Source organism: Saimiri boliviensis, chromosome 2 (genome assembly GCF_048565385.1).
Source record: "Saimiri boliviensis isolate mSaiBol1 chromosome 2, mSaiBol1.pri, whole genome shotgun sequence".
NCBI lineage: Eukaryota > Metazoa > Chordata > Mammalia > Primates > Cebidae > Saimiri > Saimiri boliviensis.
The window spans coordinates 149,550,893-149,564,868 of NC_133450.1; the positions used below are offsets into that span (position 1 = coordinate 149,550,893).

Genomic DNA, 13,976 nt, shown 5'->3' on the forward strand with positions numbered 1-13,976 from the left:
TTTGAAATGTACAGTAAATTGTTAACTATTGTCACTCTACTTATGCTATCGAGCAGCAGAACTTATTTATTCTAGCTAACTGTATCTACGTACCAATTTACCCAACTTCCCTTCACTCTGCCTACCCTTCTCAGATTCTGATAACTATTATTCTACTCTACCTGAGTGAGAGCCACTGTATTTACCTCCCACATGTGAATGAGAACATGTAATATTTATTTGTCCTTCTGTGGCTGTCTTATTTTACTTAATATGATGACCTCCAGTTCTATCCATGTTACTGCAAATGAGAAGATTTTATCTTCTTTTAGGAACTATTCAATTATGTTTATAACTATTTATCATATTTTTATCCATAATCCATTTATGAACACTTAGATTAATTTCATATCTTGGATATTGTAAATAAACTGTGATAAGCAAAGGAGTGTAGGTAACTCTTTGATTTACTAGTTTTCTTTCCTTTGGAATAAACACCCTGTAGTAAGATTGCTGGATCATATGATAATTTTACTTTTAGTTTTTTTTGGGAAATCTCCATACTGTTTTACCTAATGGCTGTACTAATACACATTCCCACCAGCAGTGTATAAGTGTTTCCTATTCTTTGCATCCTTTCTAGAATTTGTTAATTTTTGTCTTTTTGATAATAGCCATTTTAACTGAAGTGAAATGATATCTCATTGTGGTTTTGATTTGCATTTCCCTGATGATTAGTGATGTTCAACATGTTATTTTCAAATATTTGTTGATTATTTGTATGTCTTCTTTTGAAAACTGTCTATTCAGATTCTTTGCCCAACTACTGAAAGAATATTTGGTTTTTTCACTTGTTGTTGAGTTGCTTTAGTTTCTTTTGTATTCTGGGTAGAATTTCCTTGTGAGATAAATAGTATGCAAATATTTTGTCCTAATCTACAGGTTCTCTCTTCATTCTGTTGATTGCTTCCTTTGCTGTGCAATAGCTTCTTAGTTTAATGTAGTCTATTTATTTATTTTTGTTTTTCTTTCCTGTGCTTGAAGTCTTAGCAATAAAATATTTGCCTTGAACAATTTCCTGAGCATTTCCCCTATTCTCTCTTCTAGTAGTTTTATGGTTTTAGGACTTATGCTTAAACTTTGATTCCTTTTGAGTTCATTTTTATATAAGGTGAAAGGTAAGAGTCTAGTTTTATCCCTCTGCATATAGAAATGCAGTTTTTCCAGTGTGAAGAATTGAAGAAAGTATGTTTTCCCCAGTGTGTGTTCTTAGTACCTTTGTAAGGAATGAGTTTGCTGTAAACACATGAATTTATTTCTGGGTTTTCTATTCTGTTTATTGGTCCATGTGTCTGATTTTAGACCAATATCATGCTGTTTTTATTACTATAGTTTTATAGTATATTTTGAAGTCAAGTAGTGTGATGCCTCCAGCTTTGTTCTCTTTGCTCAGGATTGCTGTGTCTATTTTGGGTATTTTGTGGTTCTATACAAATTGTAGGATTTTTTATTCATTTCTATGATGAATGCCATGGCATTATGATGGGAATTACACTGAATCTGTAGATTGCTTTATAAAACCATGGCTATTTTAACAATATTAGTTATTCTGATCTGTAAGTGTGGCATGTCTTTCCTTTGTGTCCTCTTCAATTTCTTTCATTAAATAATTCAATATAAATTTTACAGTTTTTTTAATCTTTATTTTTCTTGTTTAAATTCATTCCTAGGTATATTTGATTGCCATTGTAAAAGGCATTGCTTTATTGATTTCTTTTTCAGGTAGTTTGTGATTGGTGTCTAGAAAAACTACTGAGTTTTGTATGTTGATTTTGTATCTTGCAGCGTTGCTTAATTTGTTCATCAATTCTAAGAGTTTTCTGGTGTAGTCTTTAGTTTTTTCCATATATAAGATAATCCTTCAGGCAGAGAGGGACAATTTGACTTCCTCTTTTCCAATTTAGCTATCTTTTTATTTATTTTTCATGCCTAATTGCTCTCACTAGGACTTTCAATGTTGTGTTTAATAAAGTGGTGAGAGTGGCATCCTTGTCTTGTTTTAGTTGTCAAAGGTAAGGTTTTCAGCTTTTCTCTCTTCAGCATGATGTTAGCTATGGGTTTGCCATATATAGCCTTTATTATGTTGAGGTATATTCCTATTCTAATTTGCTGATAGTTTTTACCATAAAGGTTGTTAAATTTTATCAAATGCTTTCTCTGCATTTATCTAGATAATCATGTGGTTTTTGTGCTTCATTCTGATAATGCAATGTGTCACATTTATTGATTTGCATGTGTTGAACCGTCCTTGAATCCCTGGGTTAAGTCCCACTTGATTATGATGTATTATCTTTTAGATGTGCTATTTGATTCAGTTGGCTAATATTTTGTTGAGATGTGGGGATGCATGGGACTGTTGAACCTGAGGGACCATTGCGGTCTAGTAGGAGCTGAGTTCTCAAACTGATTCCATGCTGCCAACTGCTTGGGTCTCAGGGGGTGAGTATGACACAGCATGAGTTCCCTCTTTGGAATAATGCCATTGTGTGGACTACAGATGAATTCCAGGGTTCTCTTTTGGATGCTCTGTATGATGGATATGTGGTTATGTACTGTGTGTGGTTAGGTACTGTGTTCATCATTCTCTGTTGAGACGAGGGTCAGGCACATTTAGTCAGCTGTATTCAAGCCCTCCCCCCTCCATTTATGCAAGGTAAATCTGAATTATCTTTCTAATGCTTTATTTCAAATAAATACATAAAATAATTATTCTATATTTCATATATATATATAGTTCTTACCTATTGTCGACAATTTTCGTTCCTTTATACTCTTAAATTTTTTCCCAATATTTTTTATGCCTAGAGATTATGTGTCCTGGGTTAGATTGCAGACCTTGTAATGCAACAGCGCATGCTTTTACATTTTACTTTTACATTTTAGAATACAGTAGTTTTTTACATTTTATAATACAGTTCTTTGTGTACACTTAAAAGGTAGTTTTAAAACGTGACCACTAGATGGCAGGAAAGATCAAAAGTTGGATGAAACCAGCGGCAAAAATTTCCAGAGTGATCTTTTAAAATAAATATTTATTTTTATCTTTTATTATAAATTGACAACTTATAATTGTATAAATGTATGAAATAATTTATAAATTTATAAACATACAATTTATAAATATAAGGGAGAAGGTTTATACAATTATATATTTATAAACTTAGAAATATAAAAATAAATTTACATATAATTTACAATGTGGTATAATTAAATTAAGCTAATTTGTATGTCCATTACCTCAAACAATTTTTTTGTGGTGAGAACATTTGCAATTTGAATTTTAAAATGTATAATTCTGTATTATTAACTATAGTTGTCATTCTACGTGATAAAACTCAAAAGAATTTTTTCTCTTATCTGAGATTTTGTACCATTCGATCGACCATCATCTTCCCATTTCTACCACTCCCTGGTCTCTGTAACCACCATTCTGCTCTCTGCTTCTATGAGTTAAATTGTTCTAGACTCCACATGTAATTTAGAACCTGTGATATTTGTCTTTGTTTCTGGCTTATTTCACTTAGCATAATGTTCTCCAATTTTATCTACGTTGCCAACATGAGAAAATATCTTCCTTTTTTAAGGTTAGATAGTGCTTGATTGTGTATATGTACTACATTTTCTTGATCCACCCACCCGTGCCTGATCACTGAGGTTGAGTCCATAACTTGGCTATTGTGAATAATGCAATGAACATAGGAATGAAGATATCTCTTCAACAAACTGACTTCAATTTTTGGGGGTGCATCCCCAGATATGAAATTTTTAGATTATATGGTAATTCTTGTTTTTGAGGAACCTCCATCAGTGTTTTACAATACCTTTTTAAATTTAAATTTCCATCAACAGTGTACAAGGGTTGAAATTGTACGTTTAAAATCACTATAAATTATACTGGCAAATACTATGGCTAATACATATCAAAAAATTTGTTGACATACTGAGGAAAGCTATGGAAATACTGAAGCCAACAGATTAAAAATTACAACCTAGTAATGCTATGCCTGTTTGTATCATAGCTGTGTCTTTTACGACTCCCTAGAGACAAACTTACAAGCTTTATACGTGATAAGAGAATCATGTTGAAAATATTATAGTTCATTTCTGTTCTTTCCGTCAGAAAATATGTTCTCCAAAAGGTACAATAGAGAAATTTCTTTAGTATTCTAACATTCTTTATTCTAACACCTTCCTCATTTTTCTAGAACAATTGGCTAATATCAAACAGGATTAAGATAGTACATCATCATTCAATAGTAAATGTATTTACTAGCAGCGTTTTTTTATTTAAAATAATTTCACGGCTCTTAATTTTTGTGCCATTGTTTTATTGGAGAAAGGTTATACTGTTCTTTACTAACAAATATGAGTAGTTATGATAAGACATTTTAGTTCTTACACCTTTGCACTCTGAAAAACAGCATTCATGCCCTTTAATCATAATACAAGGAATACTTTAACACCCACACAGACATACTCACCTCCTACCACAGAAGTAGGATAGTTCTGTGAAAAACTCAGTGAACCCAGGAGTTTGAGACCAGCCTGAGCAACATAGTGAGTCCCCATCTCTATGAAAAAAATAAAAATAAAAATTAGCTGGGCATGATGGTGCACGCCTGTAGTTCCAACTTCTCAGGAGGCTAAGGTGGAAGGATTGCTTGAGCCGAGGAGTTTGAGGCTGCAGTGAGTTACGATTGTGCTACTGCCCTCCAGCCTGCTGACAGAGCAAGACCCAATCTTAAATAAGTAAATAAATAGTAAATGATCAGATCAGACTAAGAGTCATACCAGATGGCAATAAAAGTTAATGTCTCCCTCCTTGAGTATGAGCATTTATTAAAGAGAATAGATTATTTTAAGCAGAAAGAAACTATACTCAGGACCCTGTTCATGGACATACAATCTGCACACACTCACAGGGTCCTATACTCAGAAGAGCCCCACTTTTGATTTAATAATCTACTCTTATCTACTTGAAATCAGTAATTTTTGGATAGAGGCCCCCACATTTATAATTTTGCATTGTTCCCACAAGTTATGTAGCCATGCTTGACTCTATTTCCTTATTTTTCTTTCTTGCTTTTATCAAATTATGATGTGAGTTTAACTTGTTATCCCGCTATACACAAGCCAAAAATTTGTATTCTTTCTCCCTCCCTTTCTTCTTTGTTTTTCTCTTGAAAGTTGACATAAAATTTAGTTTTCTATGACTGTGTACAGATTTTGTGTGTGCTTCTTTGATACTTCTACAGTATAAATTTACAAAGACTAATCTAAAAGAAAGGTACACAGATGATAGATAAAACCAGACAAATATAGTTAAAGTATAAAGTTGAGGTATTGGAAATCAACAGCTGGTTTTCATTCTGCTAACATGGAGTTTCCAACAGTCACAATCTCCATGAAAATGGAACAATAATTGTTTCCAGTTGGACCCAACAGGCTAAAGTGTATTTCCATTAGACTGGCCAAAACCAGTCTTCTGTCCAGGTGGTTTGTTTGGTTGATGACTCAGCTTGGGACTAATTTGAGTTTTTCATAGACTACATAACTGAGGTCTACTTTTTTAAAAAAGTGAAATTATTAATATGTAGATATGTTAATGACATTTTCATTTCCTTTCTTTTCTTTTTTGTCTAATTTTTTTGTATTCTGCTTTGCTCTTTTTCACAGAAACATTTCTTACTCCTACATTGGAGCCATTTGTAGTTCAATATTTGCAGAAAAGAACAGGCTATAAACAAACTTTCTACTACTTAAAAGACTAACACCATTAACTTTAATCTGCAGCAAGACAAGAATATAAAGAATATAATTCATAACTTAGTTTATACATGTGAAAAATCTCATTACATTTATCTTTGCAATAGCTGAAAATGATCTAATGTTTCTAATAATACAGGATATTTCATAATGCATTATCATGTTAAAGGAAAGTTTCTTGGTTGGAAACGCATTACAAGCTTCTTACAGTAGCAGCAGCTACTATGTTTTCATGTTTCTAGAGTACTTTCTGTGTGCTAGATATGGACTATCTCATTTAGCTTTGGTCATGTCCATCAATATGTTCATTTTACAGATGAGCAACCTGAGTTACGTAACTTGGCCAACTCCACAGCCAGTGAGTGGTCAGGCTGGGATTTGAATCGCATAACCTAATTCTGAGTTAGGATTGTGAAAACACTGACCTCCTCTGAGTCAGTTTTCAGAGTCAAAAAGTAAGCAATGATAATTGTAAGAAGGCACATTGTTTACACATCAAAGCCAAAGAAAGGATTTAGCAGGTAGGTCACTTGACTGTTGAGTCAACCTCCCACATCTTTACCATTGAAGTTGAGGGTAAAGGATCATTTCCACATGACTGCATTTTGGGTTTCCAGTTACTAAAAGCCTGTATTTCTGGTTCAGCCTTAGCTGGTACACAAACTCCAGTCCAAAAATTCCTTCTCGGATCATTCTGTCCTCTAAAGCCATTTCGGTTTTGAGCTAAGAATTAGTTTAAGCCAGGTCCAACTACCGTAAGAACTGTGTCATCGATACCAATAGAAATGAATGAAAAATAAAAATGGATTCAATTACATTGACTTGCCTATCATTACCAATTATCTACTATTTGGGGGCAGTGATTTTTTTTTTTTCACCTTCTCTTAGTTGGTTTGGTATTGGCTGTTTCTGCAATTTCTTATGCCCCTCTGCTCCACTGTATCTAATCTTTTTACAACAACTCTGTACAGCAGTTTGTAGCAGTGGTAGTAGTATTTCACTGATGAGAAATTATCTCTTAAAAGAAGTAATTACTATCTTTGGGGTCACTTAATAAATGGTGAAGTCTTAATTAAAACTCAGATCTCTCTGTCTGTCAAGTCACTATCCACTCTGCTCCCATATGAATCCTTAGCAAATATATACAAATTTTTTTTTTTCCTCTTCTTGGCTAGTAATGTTTCATGGCTTTTGCAAAGGAAAATAATCATGATTAATCTCACTCTTCATTTACTGAGTATAATCTTCAGCACGATGTAGCTAATAAATTGAACATACCTTGTCAGCACCCCATCCCAAAATATTGCCCAAGGTGGCTATTTCTTGTGTTAATAAGAATATGAGAACCATAGCTTTCTTTTAACAGGAATAATGATGTCTGAATTTTCATAGCCACTCTATGGAGAATATTGCAAATGAAGTACAAGGAATATTATTAAATATATTATTGTCCTTTATATATGGAAAATAGTGTCTCCCCTAAATGGTTCCAGTGATCTCTGTTCTTCCCCAAATCATCTAGGACCTCACTACTCACCCTTTGAAGGGTAGAATCTAACCACTGTTGCTTTGAAACTGAAATTGTAACTTGCTTATAGCCAAAAGAATGTGGCAGAAGTCATTTGTGATTTGTGAGGCTAGGTGGTAGAAGATGATGTAGCATTTGCTTTGGTAACCGGAACTCTTGTATTGAAGCCCTGGGCTCTGCCTCAGTGGGCTTACTTCCCTGAGACTACCATGCAGGGAGAATGCTGAATCCAGTCCACTTGGACAAGCCCTGAGTTTATTGCTTAAAGAAAGAGATGCCTGGCCAGCCCTCAGCTGCTCCATTTTCCATTTTCCAGTTTCAGCCACCATTTGACTGCAATTGCAAGTGATTCCTCTAGCCAGAACCACCTTTCAGGAAGAGGGAGGTTTAGATGTATTTCCCTGCAGAGGTCTTGGTGACAGCTGAGTGGTGGTCTCCTGGTTAGGATCTGTGAGCAATGAGAAAGTGGCTGTACATGTTTCCCTCTGCTTCTTGTATTTTGTAACTCCTAAGTTTCTTGCCTAGTTCTAAACCTGGGCTCCCAGTCCTCCACCCTCTCTGAGTCCTTTACTCTAACACATCTTTTTTTTTTTATAAGTTCCTCTTTCACAAGTTCACTCCTCAGTTTCTCTTGCTTGCAGTCAAGGACCCAAATGCTATTCCGCACATTTCAGCTTTCAGAGACCTATTGCTTCATATCAGCATACTCACATACAATCACCTGATTTTGTTTCTGAGTAGAAGGATTAGATTAAGGAGCCACTTAGTCATCACTTTTAGAACTGTATAAAATTTTTGGCTAAGTACCTAAATTATTTTCTCAAATTACGAGATGTCCTGTAAGAAAGCATTTTGAATGTTTTTATAAAAGTATTCACATTTGTATAAATTAAGAGACGAAGTTACAATTAGGTGTCACTAGATTAAAAAAAGAAATTTCATTCAACAAATAGAGGGTGAAACAACTTTGCTTAGAGAACACTCATTCCAGAGCTCTTCGTGTGTCACAACGAATGCATAGATAGCAATACAACTTTCAATTTATAGAAAGTCATGAAAGCTTAATCTTTTGTGTGTGAATGTGGAAGAATGAAGGAACATAGACCAAACAGCAGATACAGGTAATATACAGTCTTGAATGAGTTGTAGAAATAGTGTTAGATTGGTGATTCTTTAAACCTAGTGTTCAAGTGAATGTAAAAGGGACATTCCAGAGGACCAGAAGAAAGCTGTGTCCATGGTGCTCCCATGGTGCTCTCCTGATCTTTCTGGTCCTATTTTGCTATCAATCTGTTTCACATCAGTCTGGATCTTGTCTATGCTCAGACCTTCAATGTTTAGCTCCAGTGTTCATTCAGCTCATCTTATAATTAGCAAAAAACGAAATGCTGAAAACAAATGTTCCCTGTCAACTGGGGCTAATTTGAAATAGTAGAACCACTCCATCCCTAAGGGATCTTACAGAAGCATGCTTGTCCTTGATGTAAAACAACTTCGCTGCTGCAGTTGCGGCCCTGGTAGCTTCTCTAGAATAAATCTTTTCCCCACCGTGTTGGAGTAACCAAGAAAAGAAAGCTAGAGAGAGCATATGACACAGCAATGCTCTAGTCTTGTATGCTGGATGTTCGAGTATAATTCTTGATGCCCACCAAATGCCTTAGCACTAAAAAAATAAGCACATTGTGCTAACATGTAATAGCACAAACTATCGTTTTTGTCATAATTTTACTTAGTGCTAGCTATTGCACCAGACAATAGCAATACAATAAAAAGCAGAAAAAAAGAAGACAGAAAAAAATAGTCTCTGCAAACAAGCTGTTTGTATTCTAGAAGAGGTGACAAATAATTAACTAAATAATCCCGTAAACATAAAATTACAGCTCTGGCATTTAATATAGTACAGAGGTATGTAGTGTTAAAAGGGCCTATGAATATTTCAGCTGATGTTTATAGTATTAGTAAAGTTAACAAGAATGAAATGAGAAAAATATAGTGTTTAGGCTGGGGAATTCCAAAGCCCTTGAGGCAGGAAGAAGCATAGTAGGGCTTGTAGAAGGCCAGAGCAGGGGAATACAGAAAGTGCCAGAGAGTATGCTGCCCAAGGAAGATGGATAGTTGGGTGGAAGCCATGTCAAACTGGCACTAAGCTGAGTGACTAATGTGTCTGGTATTTTGTGGAACTACAAACAAAAGCTTCTCAATATTGTAAAATGCTGCCCAAGGAGCTGCATGGGGTAACCAATTAACATTTTCCGTCTGGGCAGAGCAAACTATGTGTGACAAAACATAGACATTAGTCACTCAGCTTAGTGCCAGTATTGAACTGACAGGGCTCACACTTGCCCCTGGTAAGGCTCTGTCATCTTTAATCCATTAAAAGTGGATTAAAGAAGTTTCAACATGTGGTTTCTGAAAAAGATGGTTGCCCTGAGTGAAAGAAAAGATAGGAAAGGGAAAGGAGAGAAAGAGAGAGAAGCATTGCCTCTGGTGAGGTAGAGAAGGCAACTAGCTCAGGGAGGCCGGAGAAAGATCCACCCATTGCAGCAACACTGAATCAAAAGTTCAGGTGGCTGCTTGTCAGTTCTGAAGGATCTTTTCCAGGGGTCCTATCTATCAGCTCACAAGTTTCCCTCTTTGGGGAGGTAAAACTCCCCATGTCTCATAATCCTGTACATGCTTAGTCCTGATACCTACAGCCATCAGCAAAGGGTGCAAGGCAGATTAACCCAAAGAGAATAGTGGTTAACATCCCATAGTGCCAAATCCATTATTAACCAAGAGAGACTTTACTGAGAGGGGCCTCTAACCCTCTACATTTTAGGAAGGACTCTAACTTTTCCTGTGCTTGGCCTCAAACCTAAGTTTGGTCAAGCATCCTTGCCTTATATTCCTGCCTGTAATCCCAGCACTTTGGGAGACTGAGGCAGACAGATCACCTGAGATCAGGAGTTTGACCAGCCTGAACAACATGGTGAAAAGCCATCTCCACTGAAATATACAGAAATTAGCCAGGCAGGGTGGTGCATGCCTGTAATCCCAGTTACTTGGAAGGCTGAGGCACGAGAATTGCTTGAACCCAGGAAGTGGAATTTGCAGTGAGCTGAGATTACGCCATTGCACTGCAGCCTGGGCAACAAGAGTGAAACTCAGTCTCAAAAAAAAAGGGGCGGTGGGGGCGGTGGTGCGGCTTTAACCTTCTCTGTCTTAGGAGAGACACCCTCCTAAGTTGGGCCTCTAACCCAATCCCATCCTTTACTGGGGTAAAATGTACCCCACCACTTACTCAAAGTTGGTGCTGCAAACTATTTCCTTCAGGTAGGGGGTCTCATCAGTATAGCCCCTTCATGGTCACCAGGAAAATGTTACCAGAAAGGGGTTCCGATCCAGACCCCAAAAGAGGATTCTTGGATCTCATGCAAGAAAGAATTCGGGGCAAGTCCATGCAGTAAGACGAAAGCAAGTTAATTAAGAAAGTAAAGAAATAACCTTTTCTTCTAAATCTTAATAATACATGCATTTCTAATATTTGTCATTTAAAACTCTCAAGTATTTTTTTTTCTTTAAAGCTGACCATTTAGGGGGAATATGATATTTTTTTAAAAGTGGAAAATATACAATTGCCCTTCATGGCCTTGTTTATTAGATTGACCAAAACAAACAAACAAAAAACAATTCGGTCTATCTGTAAGCAAAAGACAACATTTCTACTTTTACTTGTACTTTTCGGGTAAAAAGAAAGTACTTATTATTATATATGGTTCCTAAATTTTTATATATTTGAAAATCTGATTACTATTTTGTTTAAAAGATTTCTCATTGATTGTACAGAGTTTACGCTACTCCATGCCAAAACCAACTTCTTCTTATAACATTATCTTGTAACAAGATCTGGCATCTGAAGCAAGTTCTCATTTAGTTTCATTCCTTCCTCATACCTATGGTCTTTCTTCTCATAATTTTCTTCCTGTAACTTTGGTGAAATGGACCCACAGTCTGAAGGCCTGTGTTTGAGCTTGTGTGTATTCATTCACAAACTGAATGAATTTGTACAAGTCAAGTGAAATCTGGGAACTTTGGATTCGTCATTTGCGAAAAGCAGATAACACCTCCCTCCAAGGTTTATTTGAACATTGAATAATATTTTTGTAAAAATGCATCTAATTATAGTTCTTAATTCTCAATACACAAATTAATTCATTCAGCAATATGAAATGTCACTAACCATTCAGATTTTCTCTATTTGGTAGCCTTTCCTGATTCCATTACTCTGTCTGGTTTTACCAAAGCACTTCATATGTGCCTATATATTACACTTATTACATTATACCATCATCTTTTCCATGGTTTTTTCTCTCTAGCTGTATTATGAGCTTTAAAATTAAAGAAGTATTTTTAATAGACTTCATTTTTATAGAGCAGTTTTAGGTTTACAGAAAAATTGCGCAGAAATTAAAGTGTCTCCATACACCCCTTCTACTTCTCCCTTATTTTTCCTTTGATACATTATTATTAATGAAAAATCAAAGTTTACGTAAGATTCACTTTTTGTATTGTACAGTTCTACAGGTTCCGAGAAATGTATAACTGTCATGTATCTACCATTACAGTATCATACAGAACAGTTTCAGTGCCCTAAAACTGTTCTGTGCTCTACCTGTTTATCCCTCCCTCCCTCAAACTAACCGTTGAAAACCACTGATCTTTTCACTGTCTCCATAGTTTTGTCTTTTTCAAAATTTTCAGTATCTATATAGTTGGAATCATGTAGTATGTAGACTTTCAGACTGGCCTCTTTAACTCAGCAATATGTGTTTAAGATTCTTCTATTTCTGTTGCTTGATAGCTCATTTCCTCTTATTACTGAATAGTGTTCTACTGTTTGAACGTACCCAGTTTGTTTATTCCCTAACCTTTTGAAGGACATCTTGGTGGCTTCTAAGTTTTGGAAATTATGAGTAACTCTCCTATAATCATTTGCGTGCAGGTTTCTTGCTTGTGGACATAAGTTTTCAACCCTTTTGCATAAATACCTAGGAGCATAATTGCTTGATGATGTAAGACTATGTTCAGCTTTGTAAAACAAATTGCCAAATTGTCTTCCAAAGTGACTATGAAATTCTGCATTCACACAAGAAATAAACCAGAGTTTCTGTTGCTTGACATGGAATTGATTTTAGTCATTCTAATAGGTGTGTAGTGATGTTTCATTGTTTCAATTTGCAATTCCCTAATGATACATGATATTGAGCATATTTTCATATGCATGTTTACCATCTTTGTATCTTCTTTAGTGAGGTACTTGTTCAGATCTTTTGCTTATTCTTTAAATTGTTTTTACTTTTAAAAAAAAAAAGTTTAAAAAAGTACTTTTTTTTCAGTCTTTAGAGGTTTTTTTTTGATATTTTATATATCAGTTCTCTGTCAGATACTTGTCTTGCAAACATTTTATCCAAGTCTGTAGTTTGTCTCTTTATTCTCATAATAGTGTACTTACAAAGAAGTTTTTAGTTTTAGTGAAATTCATCTTACCAATTATTTCCATGAATTATGAAAAGCTAAACATTTTTATTTTTGAAAATTTTGCTTTTTACTGCTTCTTACGGAGGTGGCTCTCCTATTCATTTGTATATCCACTTACCTATCACCATGTCTAGAATTTATTCAGGAGGCTTCCAAGTAGTTTTGATAAAGTAAGTTTAGCACTTTCAGTAGGTATATCAGACAGGGTCCTAGAAGGAAATGGCTAGTATAAAAAGCTGGAGATTGGAGGATTGTTTTAATTACGGAAGAGGGTTAAGGAACCTACATGTAATGTTGCAGTATCCATGGACCAGCAACAGCAGGAATCTAAGTCCAAAGGGCAAGGAGAGGAAATAGTTGAGAGCTAGAGCCTCAGACAAAGTGACATGGGACGAAGTTGTAATTGTAGAAGAACACAAATGTTAATGTCTATAGAATCAGGAAGGGAGCAGGAGTACCTCTGCCTCATCTCCCATCTCCCTCCAAGTTCTTTCATAAGCTGAATTCAGCCAGAAATCAGAAGGCAAGAGAGGCTGCATGATAAAATCTTCAGAAGTCATCTTTCAGAGCAGAATAGAAAAAAAGCAAATGATGGGTAGGGAGGAAAAAAAGGCAAAGAGAGAGTAAACAGCTCAGGCAGTTTCTTTTAAAATTAATTGGAAGTAGGAAGAGGTGGGGATGCAATCTTAACAAGGTAGCTCTCTTATAGATTGGCAAATATTTTGGCCAGGCATGGTGGCTCATGCTTGTAATCCCAGTGAAATCCCAGCAATTTGGGAAGCCAAGGCAGACAGATCACCTGAGGTTAGGAGTTTGAGACCAACCTGATCAACATGATGAAACCCCATCTCTACTAAAAGTACAATAATTAGCCGGGTGTGGTGGCACTTGCCTATAATCCAAGCTACTCTGCAGGCTGAGGCAAGAGAATTGCTTGAGCCCAGGAGGCAGAGGTTGCAGTGAGCTGAGATTGCGCCATTGCACTCCAGCCTAGGCAACAAGAGTGAGACTCCTTCTTAAAAAAAAAAAAAAAAAAAAAAAAATATATATATATATATAACACCTGGCTCCTATTATTAGAATAGTGCTGACAAAAATATCTTGATTACTTCATCCTGCCTTG

The 13,976-nt window shown here is 35.6% G+C and overlaps 1 protein-coding gene across 1 annotated transcript in view; it reads left to right on the top strand.

Annotated features, from left to right (window-relative positions):
- ALDH1A1 (aldehyde dehydrogenase 1 family member A1) overlaps nucleotides 1–13,976 on the top strand; it is a 305,164-nt gene that overhangs the window by 36,191 nt on the left and 254,997 nt on the right. The gene's annotated exons all lie outside the window — the stretch shown is intronic.